We start from the raw sequence: 12,989 nt of genomic DNA, 5'->3' as shown, positions 1-12,989 counted from the left end.
ATACTAAGAGTTCACATTTGAGCACTCAGTCATGCAGACTGATTGTATGTTAGCTGTGAATGCCGTTTCCAGTGTTCATGCTAAAGATGAATGTTTGGACAAGTGCTTATAAATTGGGGAACAGAGCAAGCAGGAATAACAAGGTATGAAAAGAAAGTGTTATTTTTGGTTTCACAGGTGACAAACCAGGGTGTAGAGGGATTAAGATGCTCAGGGTCCTGCATGGAGTCTGTGGCAGCAATCAGTCCTCGATCTCCAGTTTGTCGAGGTTTTAATTGCAGTGTTTCTTCCTCCCCTTGTTAATTGGCTTACTTCCACGTTTTAAAAATAACGTCTAGAGATTACTTTCCTTTCTTCCAGTTTCAAACAGTATAGCCTGAAGTTTTTTTTCTTTTTCAGTTGAGCCTTGCAAGGAAAGGGTTGGAAAGCTTCGTCTAAACAGCACCTCCCTGACATCTGATACTATCTCGGAGCAGCCTCTGACAAGTGAACCCTCTCATTGAAATCATGTGAGGAATTTTGTTACTCAACACTGAAGATCTTCTGGGGGAAAGGAGGTTGCAAACTATTAACTATGTGGTCTTCTTTGCAAGCTGGCACAAAAAATGTTCTTATGCATTGAGGCGGTCATGTGGTCCGCAGAGAAGAGCAGGGAATGGGCTCTGCAGTTGCCGGCCAAGTGAAAATTTCATCTTGCCACTGTGAGAAATGCGTTTATTTCTGTGCTGTGCCTGCTGCAGAGAGATAGAAATGCTTGAATTCTGGTCTTTCTTAAGAATTGCATTGTTTGATTTCCTTCCCCTCTCCTCCCACTCGACTGGGTTAGCCTGCAGCCGTGAAAGCAAACGGGGGAGCTTATATGGTAGAGAACCTTAAAAATCATATATTGTGTTTGGGATGCTTCTGTTCTGTGCTGGTGCAGTCAGGTTGACCAAAGAGGTCGTTGTTCATGCGGGCTTCCTGCATAATGTGCTGCTGAGCAAAGTGCTCGTTTCACAGTTATGAAACTGCTGCTATCACAATTACTGCGTCGTAAAGCCTAACCTAATCAGAAGTGATCGATTTATGGCCACCACTTGTGTGGTGCACTGCTGGAGCAGGACTCTGGTTCAGATTTGATTCATTATGGCTGAGCCACTGTCCTCCTTTACTGCTCCCTGATAAAGGAATACTTTGTACCTTTGCCTGCGAATCTTTACGTACTTCATGAAGATCTCGGTATTTTAAAGGTAGAGAAACTGAGGCTGAGTGACTCAGAGCCACACGTTGAGTCCGTGACAGTTGTACACAGCTGCCTCAGTTCCCCAGCTGCCGCACATTTACACCTGTGATACACTAATATGCTGTCAATACATGGCATTTCTTGGCTAATCTTGTAATGCACTCAGCACAAATGCCCGAGTCAGTGAGGTTTATTTATTTATTTTACAGCAATGGGAGAATTTCCCATCTTCCATTGACTTCTGTGGTTTGACACTTGTCTTCCTCATTTATTCTCTTAATTTTATTGCTTTTAAAGCTGTTAGGTATTTTATTTCCCTTTCTATCAGACCAAAAGAAGCACTGGGATAAGTCTTCTTATAAGACCATAAGGAATGCACCTTTTTCTTGCGTTGCTTTTCTTTTCTTATTTGCTTAATAGGAATTTTTCAGTGTTGGACTTGAGATCTTTAAGAATGCACATGCATGATTATTACAGTTTTGATTCAGCGCCGTGTTAACCTGGACACCAAAATATTGAGCAGTTGCTGGTTTGATGTGCTTCTTTGTGTACTAAATAATGTAGGACTGGTTACTCTTCTCATCTGTGTGCAGATTTCATTTTCCCAGTTTTTAATCAAAGCTGCGTGCAGAGTTTGAAGTTAAAAACTGCTCTTAAAACTGGGAACTGCTGTAGTGGAGTGCTTGTGACAGAGCGAATTCTGCTTCGTCTTTCCATGCAGCCCCAGTGTATGAAAGGTCAGTTAACTCTTTCTCCTACAGAATTTCCATAGGAACGTTTATTTCGTTTTATGGTGGTTTTAGTGCAGTTACTGTCCTGAAACGTATCAGCAGGTGTAGCTAATCAGGTTTTATATACATATATATACCAAAAGGACTTCTGTGGTCTGGCTGGGCAGGGACCTGGCTTTGTGTGTGTGTCTGCAGCATGTTGGCAATGCTTTCTTCCAGCTGCTGTTTGCCTTGTGAGTTGGGTGTTGCTTTCAGATCTGTGAAAGAGTTTTTTGCAGCCGGAGGAAAACAGATTTTATTATGTGCTCCATAGATGGAGGGGCCTTCTTTTGTTCTCCGTACGTGTAAGGAATCTATGGAGGTTAGATTAAATTTATAGAAATCCCATTCACTGCTGTGGTTGTAGATGAGGTATTAATATTGGAGTAAGGAAGTGATTTGCGAGCCAGGCATGCAAAATATATTAATTATGTTTGGTTCTGAATACCCCCATCTCAATCTCTCTTGCCTTGAATTCCTGGCTTTGGTTTCCTCTCCCCTTTTGAACTTAGTAGTTCAGAAACCTTCTTTCCTTTTCACTTTCTGAAGTTTGTCAATAAAACAACTCCCACTGAAACAATACTGTGGGCTGTGCTTTCAGTGAGCATTGTGAGCAGCTGGTTTTATTCTTCTGATAAGCTATGTCGTATCAATTAGGAAGTGTAGCATATAGTCATTTCCTGCATTTAGAACTGCCCATTTCTTATGCGCTCTGAAGCAAGCCCTGAATCTGCTTTTTGTTCTTCCAGCAGTACTGCAATACTGATGGAAGCAGAAAGCATTTAGTTAGTTCATAAAATACAAGCGCTGTTTCTACTTGGGTATTTATTCTGACCTTTATTTTGGACACTTTCTCTGCCATGATCAGATTCTCTGGTTACAATGTCAGCTTTCACTAGAAGTCCCTTTGTGATTTCACTGGCGGGGCTTTGGAGTTGGAGCTGGGTGTGCACAGCTCTGACATGTAGTAGTACTCAAAGGTTGAAAAGGAAAGTTCTTCTGGCAGGGAGATGTCAGCAGGCTCCCTCGTTTCTAGGCTGTGCCGTAAGTCTTGCTTTATGACCCAGGGCAAACTTCTTGACTCGCCTGTGTACCGGCATGTAGTATGAATACAATCCTTTCAGGGCTGTTGAGATGTTTGCATGTTCCTAAAGTATTTGAGGGTTCTTGGCTGGGTGGTGGTGCGTGCTGCTCTCGGTAACATAAACATGAATGACATAAGTGTATTTACACAGAATAAGAAGTAGTTATTGAAGCTAATACTGATTTTTTTCATGCCACAGATGGGAGAGGTAAGCAGTTCATCACCCGTTTGCTCGGCCCAGTTGTGTTATGCGTTGTTTCCAGACCTCATGGTGGTTTTTGCTCTGACTGCGTTCACAGGGGCTCCATCTGCTTGATGGAGCAGCGCTGTGTAGTGATACAGACAACGATCCGAAAAAGAAGGAACTTACTGAACTTGAAACTTATCCCTCCCTCCTTAATTTCCCTACCCGTAGAAGTAGAATGATGTTAACGTATTGGAGATTCATAAAAGTTAAGGTGAGAACAGACAATTAAATCGCCTTGTCTGATATGTTTTATATGTTTTATATCACAAGTCTTTAAATTTTAATCATTTACTCTGAAACTGAGACCAGTAACCAATGTTTGCCAAAGAAAAAAAGCTTGGATAACTTTCCAGCCTTGAATGTCCATCTCCAGTAATTTCTGACTCCTCGCTTCTGGTAGTGTGTGCCATCTCACTGCTGCAAGTAAGTGGCTGATTTCTAATTTGAATTTGTCTAACTTCTGCCGCTGGTTCTTGTTATGACTTTCCTGACAAGATTAGAGCCCTTTAGTATCCAGTGCTTTCTTGCCATGAAGGTACTTACACTCTGTAATCACGTTAGTCAATTGATAAGGAAACAGAGTTGAGCTTTTAAGTCTCACTCTGAGGCATTTTCTCCAGCACTCAGATCATCCGGTGATTCTTCATGGTCTCCATTTATTTTTAGCATAGTGGAAACCAAACATGGTAAGTGTTCCAGTCTGCCTCTTATCCATGCAGACTATCAAGGTGCAGTGACCCTTTATTACTATGCAGCTGTTTATAAGGTTTGTAGGACCCCTTTTGCATAGGGGAATCCTGCTGTGACCCTGAGGTTCTTCCTAATAAAGTCTGCCACTTATCAGTTTTGTTTGGCATTTCTTAGTTTACGAATTTGCCTTTGTTTTCAGATACGTTTTGCTTTTCTGGGCACGGTTGAAGCAGATATTCGGACCTCTTTCTTTGGCTGTCCTTTCCTCACAGTGATGTACTGCTCCCACAGGCATGGTGGTGACCGTCACAGATTTCTATCTGCAGTGCAAAGCGTTGAACTGCATCAGACTTGAAATTTAGTGACAAAAAAGAATTGACATGGTGCAGTACCAGAGCACGTGAAGAACACTAACAGGCAGCTCTCAGAAAGCACTAGTCAATATGGAGCAGCTGATGTGGATCTCCACTGGAACCCAAGTACACTCTGTGCGCATAATTCATTCTGTTTGACTACATTTGTAATCTCAAGGAGTGAAGTTAGCCTTTTATCAAGGCATTTTTTCCACGAGTACATGCTGACTGGCATTACTGCTGTCCCTGTTCGCTAATTCCTTAGTGGGATAATCTTTTCTCTGTTGGCTTGCCTGAGCTGGAACGCTGCTGGCCACTGCACAGCGCTCTGGGTTTGCTCCATCCCCTTTTTGAGCATTAGCATGAGCAGCCATCCTGAATGGTGGGTTCTAGAGAGTCCCTCATTTAAAAAACATTTGATTGCTACGAGGAACGTGCTGTGGTGTTTTATTCCTGAATGTCCACAAGTACAAAAGCGCAGTGCTCTTGGGGATGCCATGGTGCATCTGGAAGGTTGCACAGCTGGGTGGGAGAAGAGAACTTCCTAACCCTTACAGGTACCTACTTTGGGAGACACTTGTGAGTTAGCCCTCAGTTCATTCCATGGGCAGTATTCTGGTAAATATTGGTGTCACCTTGTCACACTCAAGTCAATTCTGTTCTATTCGTAGCAGTGTGCCTGGTTACTTTTTGTTAAAAACACAGCTGCCTTCACTTGGCTGTTCCTTTGAATTGCCTCTTCCTATGCCAAACTGATTTAGCCTTTACTCCCTCCGTGTTGCAGCTGTAATCAGTACTGCACTGAATGTCTCTTTCTGGTAGAGAGGCAGTATTTATGTTGTTGCTTTTTAGGACGGTGTATCATAGGGGATCCTGAAACCAAACCTGATTTAAATGCCATTTAAATCATTACCATTGTCAGTAAGAAATGATGTAGGTAGCTTTGTTGTTGTTGGCTTTCCTTTTTCTTTTTTTTCCTTTTCTTAAAAGGTATGTGAAAGGACTTGCTCCATTGAAAAGCATCTGTTTTGAACCCTGCAGTCCAGTCAGCTGAAATGCAGAGGGGTCGGGTGCGTATCTGGAGTTTGGGATGTCTGCTTCCTCTCTGGCGATTGGTGGGAAAGCTGCCAGAGAGATAGGCTTTGAAAAAAGGTTTGGAAGGGGGCACAAAAGAGAGGCGGACTGAGGCACGGTTTTTGGAGGCTGGAAAAGGTACTTTAAAAGAGCTGTGCTGTTTTACTGCTTGAAGTCTGAGGTGCGGCCCAGTGATGTTTTTTAAGACAAGTAAGAGACACTCAGAAACGTGTGGTGTTTTGTGGGATGTAAATATTTCTTACAGCGGCTTTCCTGCCTCCTCACTAGCTCGGTATCTGATTTTTCTGTTCCTCTGTCTTCTTGCAGGAGTTGTTTATTGACTGAAATTGTTTCCATATGGCTGTAATGTAGAGCTTGATTACATTAAACGTGGCGCTTTCCTGTGGCATTGCAGTGCTATGAGAAGCTCATCCCTCTTTTTTTCTCTTTCCAACCTCCCCTTCTTCCACAGAATTTTGTTTTTGGAATGTTGAACTTGCTGGGTGTCATCTTCCCTGCTCTGAGGCTTGTATAACTGGAAAGCTGGGATCCAGTTCTTTTTTTGGTCTTCATACTTGATTGCTTAGGTGGGTTAAGCTTGCTCATAAATTGCTGATAAAATACTTAAGATGAAGATTAGAGTGACGTGATTGCGGTTTGAGAGCATTACTGGAGCTGGGCCCTGAGGTGCTAAGCACTGTACAAGTATGCAGACAGAAGATAGCTCTGGAGGTAAAGACTTAGTGCCCATCAAGGCACTCCGTTTAGATTGCCTTTGCTTACACTGATGATCGGTTTAAATATTGCTCCAAGGAGGTGTTAAAATTCCAGTGCTCGGACGCTTCATGATCCTGAAGGGCCGAATTCACTGCTTATCAGGAGGCTGAAACTGTCTAGTTTGCAGACAGCAGATCCATTTACTAGCAGTGGATGCAAGTATCTTTGATAAGAATGAAAGTAGGTTGTTGGTTAAGTTAGCTAATAGAACTGCAGTTAGCTAAAAAAACCCAGCATCTCCACTCTGTAATTTTGCTTGCTTTCTTACAGACTTGTGTTCACAACCTGGATTCGAAATTGTCTTTTTAATTAAAAAAGAAAAGATATACGTATGTATTTAAATACCTTTTCTTAACCACATATATTATTGACATCTAATGTAATGCCTCTGTTTCTTGCAGTGGATTTGAACAGCATCTAGGCAGTGTAGTCTTACTTTGGCTATTTGAGATGAAATGAAGGCAGTGGAGTGATGGGAATCCCTGTTGGCTGAGCGCGTGGAACCAGAATCTGATGAAGGACTAAGCCACCTTTTGACAGTAGTAGCTATCTTGCATGTGCGTAGAGAATATTTTCTTTGTTTTCATATTCAGATAGTTGAGATCACAGGCTGTTTCATTCCATACTGAGAAACCATTTAGGAGCTATAAATGCAAAAATGCTTGTTTCCCTCTCATAACATAAGGTGGAAAAAAATGCGGAATGAGGATGATTAATACAAAAATCTTTCAGTAGAGGACACAACAAGGTTCAGTTCATTTAATAAAGATAATTCATGTGGTTTCACTAAAGCATTTTAAAATGCAAACCGTGTTTCTTTAACCTTTTTATGCATCTAGCATATGAGGTATCATTCAAAATTATTAAAACTCAGTACACAAGGGTGACGTTTTAAAATTGTTTTCTAAACAATGTGGCTGATGTCTGAGGGTGCCAGCTGTAGTGCAGCTACTCCATTTTCAGTCACTGCAACATGAAGTTATCTCCAACCTTTTCAATTCAATGTAAAATGTGAGTTTCAAGAGTAGAAGCTTTGCTACAAATGGCATCTTGGATGGGATAGGGCATGCAGGAGCTCTGCGTGTCTTTGAGGCAGATTCAAGCCTCAGATTATTTAGATATGCCTTGTGATTTGGAGTTGTGGCTGTGAAGCAGTTGTGGCTGCCTTCTCTGCTTCTCCTGTTCCTAAAGGACTTGCTGTCTGGAACCTCACTCCAGCAAAGGTGTTATAAGCCTTAAAGCAGTGATATGATGGAGCTGCCTACTTTCAGGCCCTCAGAAGGATGCCCCACTTCAGTGGAAAGGTGGATTTAAAGCCTTTAAGTCTCCTTTATCTTTCATTTATTCTCCTTTGAATGGTTCTCTGTCCAAGATGCTGTTTATGTGGATTCCTTTATCAGTGGCTTGTACACACTGTGAGGAAAACTTTTTCTGAAAGGACATGGATCTTCCAGCCATGATAGGGTGCTACAAGTCCAGATTTTTCTGGAAGGTTTTCCTATCCCCTGTTTTGCAGAACAGCGTGGGAAAGGTAGGCAGGGCAAGCCTTCATTTTCTTCTGTCCCTCATAGAATGTACCGGTTAGGAGGGAGCAGAAATGGAGCTCAAGGTGCGTTTACTGTTTCCAGTGTCGACATTTTAGTAGAAAGGGAGGAGCAGCAGATGAAGGGGAACTGCCTGCACTCTTGCTGCTTGTACCTCTTGCACATCAGAACTGTGTCTTGCCTCTTACCCAATGGGTAACAAAACAAAACCTTCCTCTTTCAGCCCCTCCAAAGCTTCCTTCAAGGAGCTCCTTTACACTAACAAAGGTTAGATAGTAAGCCATTTACTGTTCTGTGATTTGTCAAACCTGCGAAAACAACACGAGTTGAGGAAGGTTCTCTTGTGTTCTGTGTGAGTTCAGATATCTAAGTGTGGAATAAAACTAGTGCAGAATGTCTTTAATTTCCATGAAGCTTCAGTGCTTTTTTGTGTGTGAGCCTTTAAAACAAGATATAACAAATGTTACAGGTAGTGGAAGTTCTCTCTGGGTTTTGCAACAACTAAACTGGAACTCTATTAAGGAAATTTCCTTTTTTAATTAACAAGTGATCACAGAGCTCTAAGACCTTTCATACTTAATCGTAATTAATTCTCCATTGTTTTTTTTTGCTTTTGACGGGCTTACTGTTCACTTTCCAAAGGAGACACTGGCTCTTCCTGCAATTATTTGATGAAACAATTTACTTTTCAGCCTTCCCCCCTGCCCTTCATAGTAAAGTCTGCTTGGAAATCTGCTTCTGGTGCCCTCTTGGGTGCTGCTTCCCATGGTTGCAGTCTCTTGGGTATAGAAAACTGCACAGTGCAGGAATTGAAATGCTTTTTTTTTCCTCCTTGCCCACTCCAGAAATCCAAGTCCGTAGCATGGACCTTCTTATTAACAGCATGTGTTAAATGTCCTGCAAACAACTGTATGAACAGAATGGTCCTTCAGGCTTCTGTTAAGAATTACTTCTGAAAAAAGACGGCAGGCTCAGGGCCGGGCTGTCTCTGCAGTGTTATCAGCACATCGTGGCTGCAAATGTAATTTAGTTTTTAAATGTTAAAGAGAGGAGCTGTGAATTCTGAGGTACAATTGTTGGAGATGTGATTTGGGCAGTCCTGAGCCCTTCTGCATTGCTTTGGATGTGCTGGGGCTGAGCTGTGTGCATTCAGAGCACTGGGAGTCTTGTCCATGCCTGGTGTTCACAGAATCCAGTTAAGCTGAAGTTAATACTTCTCCCATTGCATCTTGATTCTTTCTTACCCCTTCTCTCAACACCTATGGATAATCTTTTTCACACTTGTTCCTGTGTTTTTGCAGTTAGTTTCCAGTTATAGGCAAAGCTTAAAACCCATTTTAACTGGAGCTTCCGTCAGCCACAAAATTGATTTAGTGATGTTCTCAGGTTCCTGAAGCCACTAGATCAAAATGCCTGCCTCATAGTCCTTAGAAAGGTCGTCTTCTTAGGGGAAGAAATATCTTTGTAGTCCATGTGTTGCACCAGTACCAACAAGATCCGCGTGGATCTTGTGCTTGCACATTTATTTATTGCATTGTCAGGGAATGAGGTGCAGCCCAACCTGAGCAATTCAGTGGTGTTGGGAAACTCAGTAAAATGGAGAAACTACAATAATTGTTTTGTATAGATAAACCCTGGCATTTTTCATCCTGTCCCCTATTCTTTCCCTTTTCCTGTTTTTGAAAGGTGGGCCTTCTAAAGTCTTTGATAGTAGCTCTGGGATAGATTTGTCCTGCTGGACTTAATGCTGTCTGTGCCTGGCACAGGGGAGAGTAGAAAGCAGTTGTTTAACGAGTTTAATGTGGCAGATTTCTGTGAATTAAGTGAGGTTCCTGCTTTGCTGCATTGGTGAATGTGCCTACAAATAAGGGTATGTGCATGTCTTGAAAACACAGCTTTAAGCAAGACCCTCATCTACAGTAACAGTGCTTCGCTGAATATAGGTAGATGAGCTTGGTAAGATTTACTTCAGAGGTGCACGTCACAATGTGGAGTCCAAGTTGTGTTAAAATCAGGTTTAATAAATGAAAGGCAGTGCTGGTCAGGTCAGAAGTTTGCCTTCTCTAAAGCACAGTGCAGCTGTGGATGCTGAGGGATGATTCTAAGGACGGGGTGAACACTGATACCAGTATGTACTTGAAGATATCCACACAGCCTGGTTCAGGCTTTCAGTATAGCTTTTGTATCCCATCTATTCCAGTCAAAGAGGGGTCTATGCAAGTTAAATCCTTAATAGAGCCTTTGTCTAAACAAGCTGCCGTTCCCAGCTGTGACCATTGCAGTGTTCACCTATTCAGTGTTGCATACCTGGAGGCTGGGTACCCTTTGCGGAGTGAGATGTTCATAGTTCAGTTCTTAGTGCCTTTAAGTCACTTTTTTTCTTTTTCTTTTCTTTCTGATGGCACCATTCAGTCCTGTTTCATACCACCACTTAAGGTGTGAACAGATACTGTCATTTAAGTCACCTCTGCTGGACAGTAAGCAGTCTCTCCCCACTTCCCCCCTCCTGAAGTTGCCATCCTCACTGATGTCCGTGTTCAGTCGCACACTCGGCTCACACGAAGTTGGCTGGGATAATACAGACCTGTGCACAGCTTCACATCTGGTCTGGCCCAGGCAGTTTCTGCCTACAGTGGGTGGGCAGCACTCACACAAATTGCTGCCTGGGCTGCAGGGCCTCCCGAGGGGTGATGGCAGTGGGCAGGTGTGCACAGCCCAGCTTTTCACTGACACGTGCAAGTCTGGCAAACTGCATCACAGAATCACAGAATCACAGAATTGTAGGGGTTGGAAGGGACCTCCAGAGATCGAGTCCAACCCCCTGCCAAAGCAGGTTCCAAAGCAAGTTGCATCTCTGTGTCCAAAGTAGTGTGAGTGTTACAGAACAACAGCAGCAAGTCTCTGCATTTTAGGTTATCTGCAAACATCTATAGGACTCTCAGTTACTGTTTAACTCCTGTTCTGTGTACTCTTTGTACGTAAGAACTGAGTCTGCTGTCCTTTAGAAAACTGAGTTTGTTTTCTGAGCTGTTGGTAGCTTTTTGGTGTGGTGTGAGTGCTGTTTGTCATTTCCCTCCCTTCTAAGTTAGACACCTTTAGATCCCAGTAGGCTTTCCGTTCTCTTGCTCATCACATTAGCACTGCAATCATGTCTTCTTTCCTGTCCCCTCATACTGGATCATGCTCTCTGTACCAATACTATTTTCTGAAGCCCATTTTTCTATGAAAATGCCACAACGTGAGCTTGTTTTCGTGGCTACAGAGATCTCTCTAGGAGAGTTTCTAGTCTTCAGTAAGGACACTCACCTTTCTTTTCCCCCCCTCCTCCCCCCCATGTATTTGACAGCCTCAGAGTTTTGGAGCATGGCTGCCTCTCAGTTTACCTAAAGCATTACTTTTGTACAGGATATGTGCAAACACCATTTCTAACCCGGTACAGCAGTGCTAATTCTTTAACTGAGGGAAAAGGAACCAGAAACAGCACTGCAATGTTGTTTCCATTAGTTACATCATTTGAAGCACAAGGGTTATAGTACCTTTTACCACATGTTTATCTTTTCTGATTTTATTTTGATGTAGGCATGTAAAAACATTTCGGTTTCCTTGTCCCTTTGCATTTGAAACTGTAACCTATTTGTGGTACCTTGTAGAGACCTATTTTCTGTAGCACTTTTGGTTTAAAGTTCTTCCTGGGAGAGGAAGAGAAGAAAAATTGAGACTTATTTCCAACAAAAAGCAAAATGAGAAGACAGCAGCATCTGAACTGAGCATCATCTCTGTTAATAGGAGCAAAAGACAGCAAAATAGATTGAATGGTTCCTTACTTGCTCTGTTTTGGAGAGAGCAAGGGAGAGTGGTAGGCTGAGAAGAATAATCTGCAGCTACACTGCTGTGAATGACATTTGCATTCCTCCTTGTGTGAAACTGCTAATGGTTCTAACAGGAATGTATTGGAAATGGATTTCTTAACCCAAAATGAGTAGCATGCTCGAGTTCCACTGCTTCTGCTGATTTCTCTCCAAAGATTCCTGCTTTACACCTGTGGTATTAAAGATTCATGGGGCAGCTTGAGATCAAAGCGAATATATGTTCTCTTTACTGTGTAAGCTGGGGTTTTGTGGAACATGTGCATGGCACCAATTTGTCTTATGTAGGTGTTCTCCTAGCAGAGGCAGACAGCCTTTAGGTTGTGTTTGAGCTGAGGTGTGGGGTTGTATCCCAGTCACTGGTGGTGGTCTGCTTCTCTGTTGTCTTCCCTAGGTGAAATCTTCAGCACTGTGATCCGTATTTCTTGCTTAATTTGGGGTGGTTTTTTGCATGGTTCTGCTGTGTGTGTTCCACATAAATGGGGTCCCACTGGTCTGCTGGAGCACTGCTGTGTGCTTAAAGCTAGGCCTGAGAACATGGCCGAGGCTATTCTAACCAGCCTTGCAGTTGGGGCTTCAGGCTGGAGGCTGTTTCCAGGAAGGGGATGGTCTGTCTCTGTGTGTTTGCTCATTGCTGAGAACAAAGCAGCCCTGCTCTAGGTATTACAGGAGCAATCCTGATAAGGGCCTTCTGTTCATTCATATTTCTTCACTGAATAACTTCCTCTTGCCTTCCTTTCCCACCTTGCCACACATACTTCAGAGCACATGAAAGAAAGCAAACTGTCATTGGATAATATGTTGTTTTCCTTCCCTTCCTTTCCCACCTTGCCAGGACACAGATCTTACTTTTGCAGGGAAAAGCCTGTAGGCGTGAACCTCGACTGCTCTGGTTCAATAACAGCAAAATTCCTTGCTGTCCCATGGCTTCTGCAGGGCTGTGCTTACTCATCTTGAGGTATCCCTTTGAGATCCATTCGTGCCACTTTTCCCTTAAGTTTTATTCCGCTCTGAACTTGCCCTGGTGGGCTGGTTTTTATGCGCTCTGTTGCCTTTGGACTGTGGGAGTTGTGTGTGTACGTCCTGGGTGTAGTTGAGCCCAGTATGCTGTTACTTTAAACCACTGATAAAAAGAAAGGGGAGGGAGGAGAGGCAAAAATCTGAAAAGCTGCTAGATCTTAAAGATTAATCAGCCTGGCTTAAATAGCAGGCAGGGCTACAATCATTCTTTTCTACGCATTGTTTCCTTTCATTCTGCTCTTGCGATGTTGTTTCTCCAGGGGAAGATTTCAAGCTGCATAAGACTGTTCTTGTATTAATGTCAGGACCGAGGCTGAGGTTATTTGTGTGAATATGTATGAA

General features: G+C 42.8%; 1 protein-coding gene across 5 annotated transcripts in view; it reads left to right on the top strand.

Annotated features, from left to right (window-relative positions):
* The window catches only part of HMBOX1 (homeobox containing 1), a 112,125-nt gene that overhangs the window by 4,067 nt on the left and 95,069 nt on the right, over positions 1-12,989 (top strand). Inside the window, exon 1 of one of the 5 annotated variants that reach the window (XM_042883571.1) lies at positions 468-509. The exons of the other annotated variants lie outside the window; for them this stretch is intronic. The gene's annotated coding sequence lies outside the window, so the exon portion shown is untranslated. Of the gene's footprint in view, positions 1-467; positions 510-12,989 lie in introns of those variants that run through there. 5 annotated transcript variants of the gene reach the window in all.

Source organism: Lagopus leucura, unplaced genomic scaffold, assembly GCF_019238085.1.
Source record: "Lagopus leucura isolate 7727_CA_CO unplaced genomic scaffold, USGS_WTPT01 Super-Scaffold_100038, whole genome shotgun sequence".
NCBI lineage: Eukaryota > Metazoa > Chordata > Aves > Galliformes > Phasianidae > Lagopus > Lagopus leucura.
This window is presented reverse-complemented; position numbering and strand designations above follow the sequence as displayed.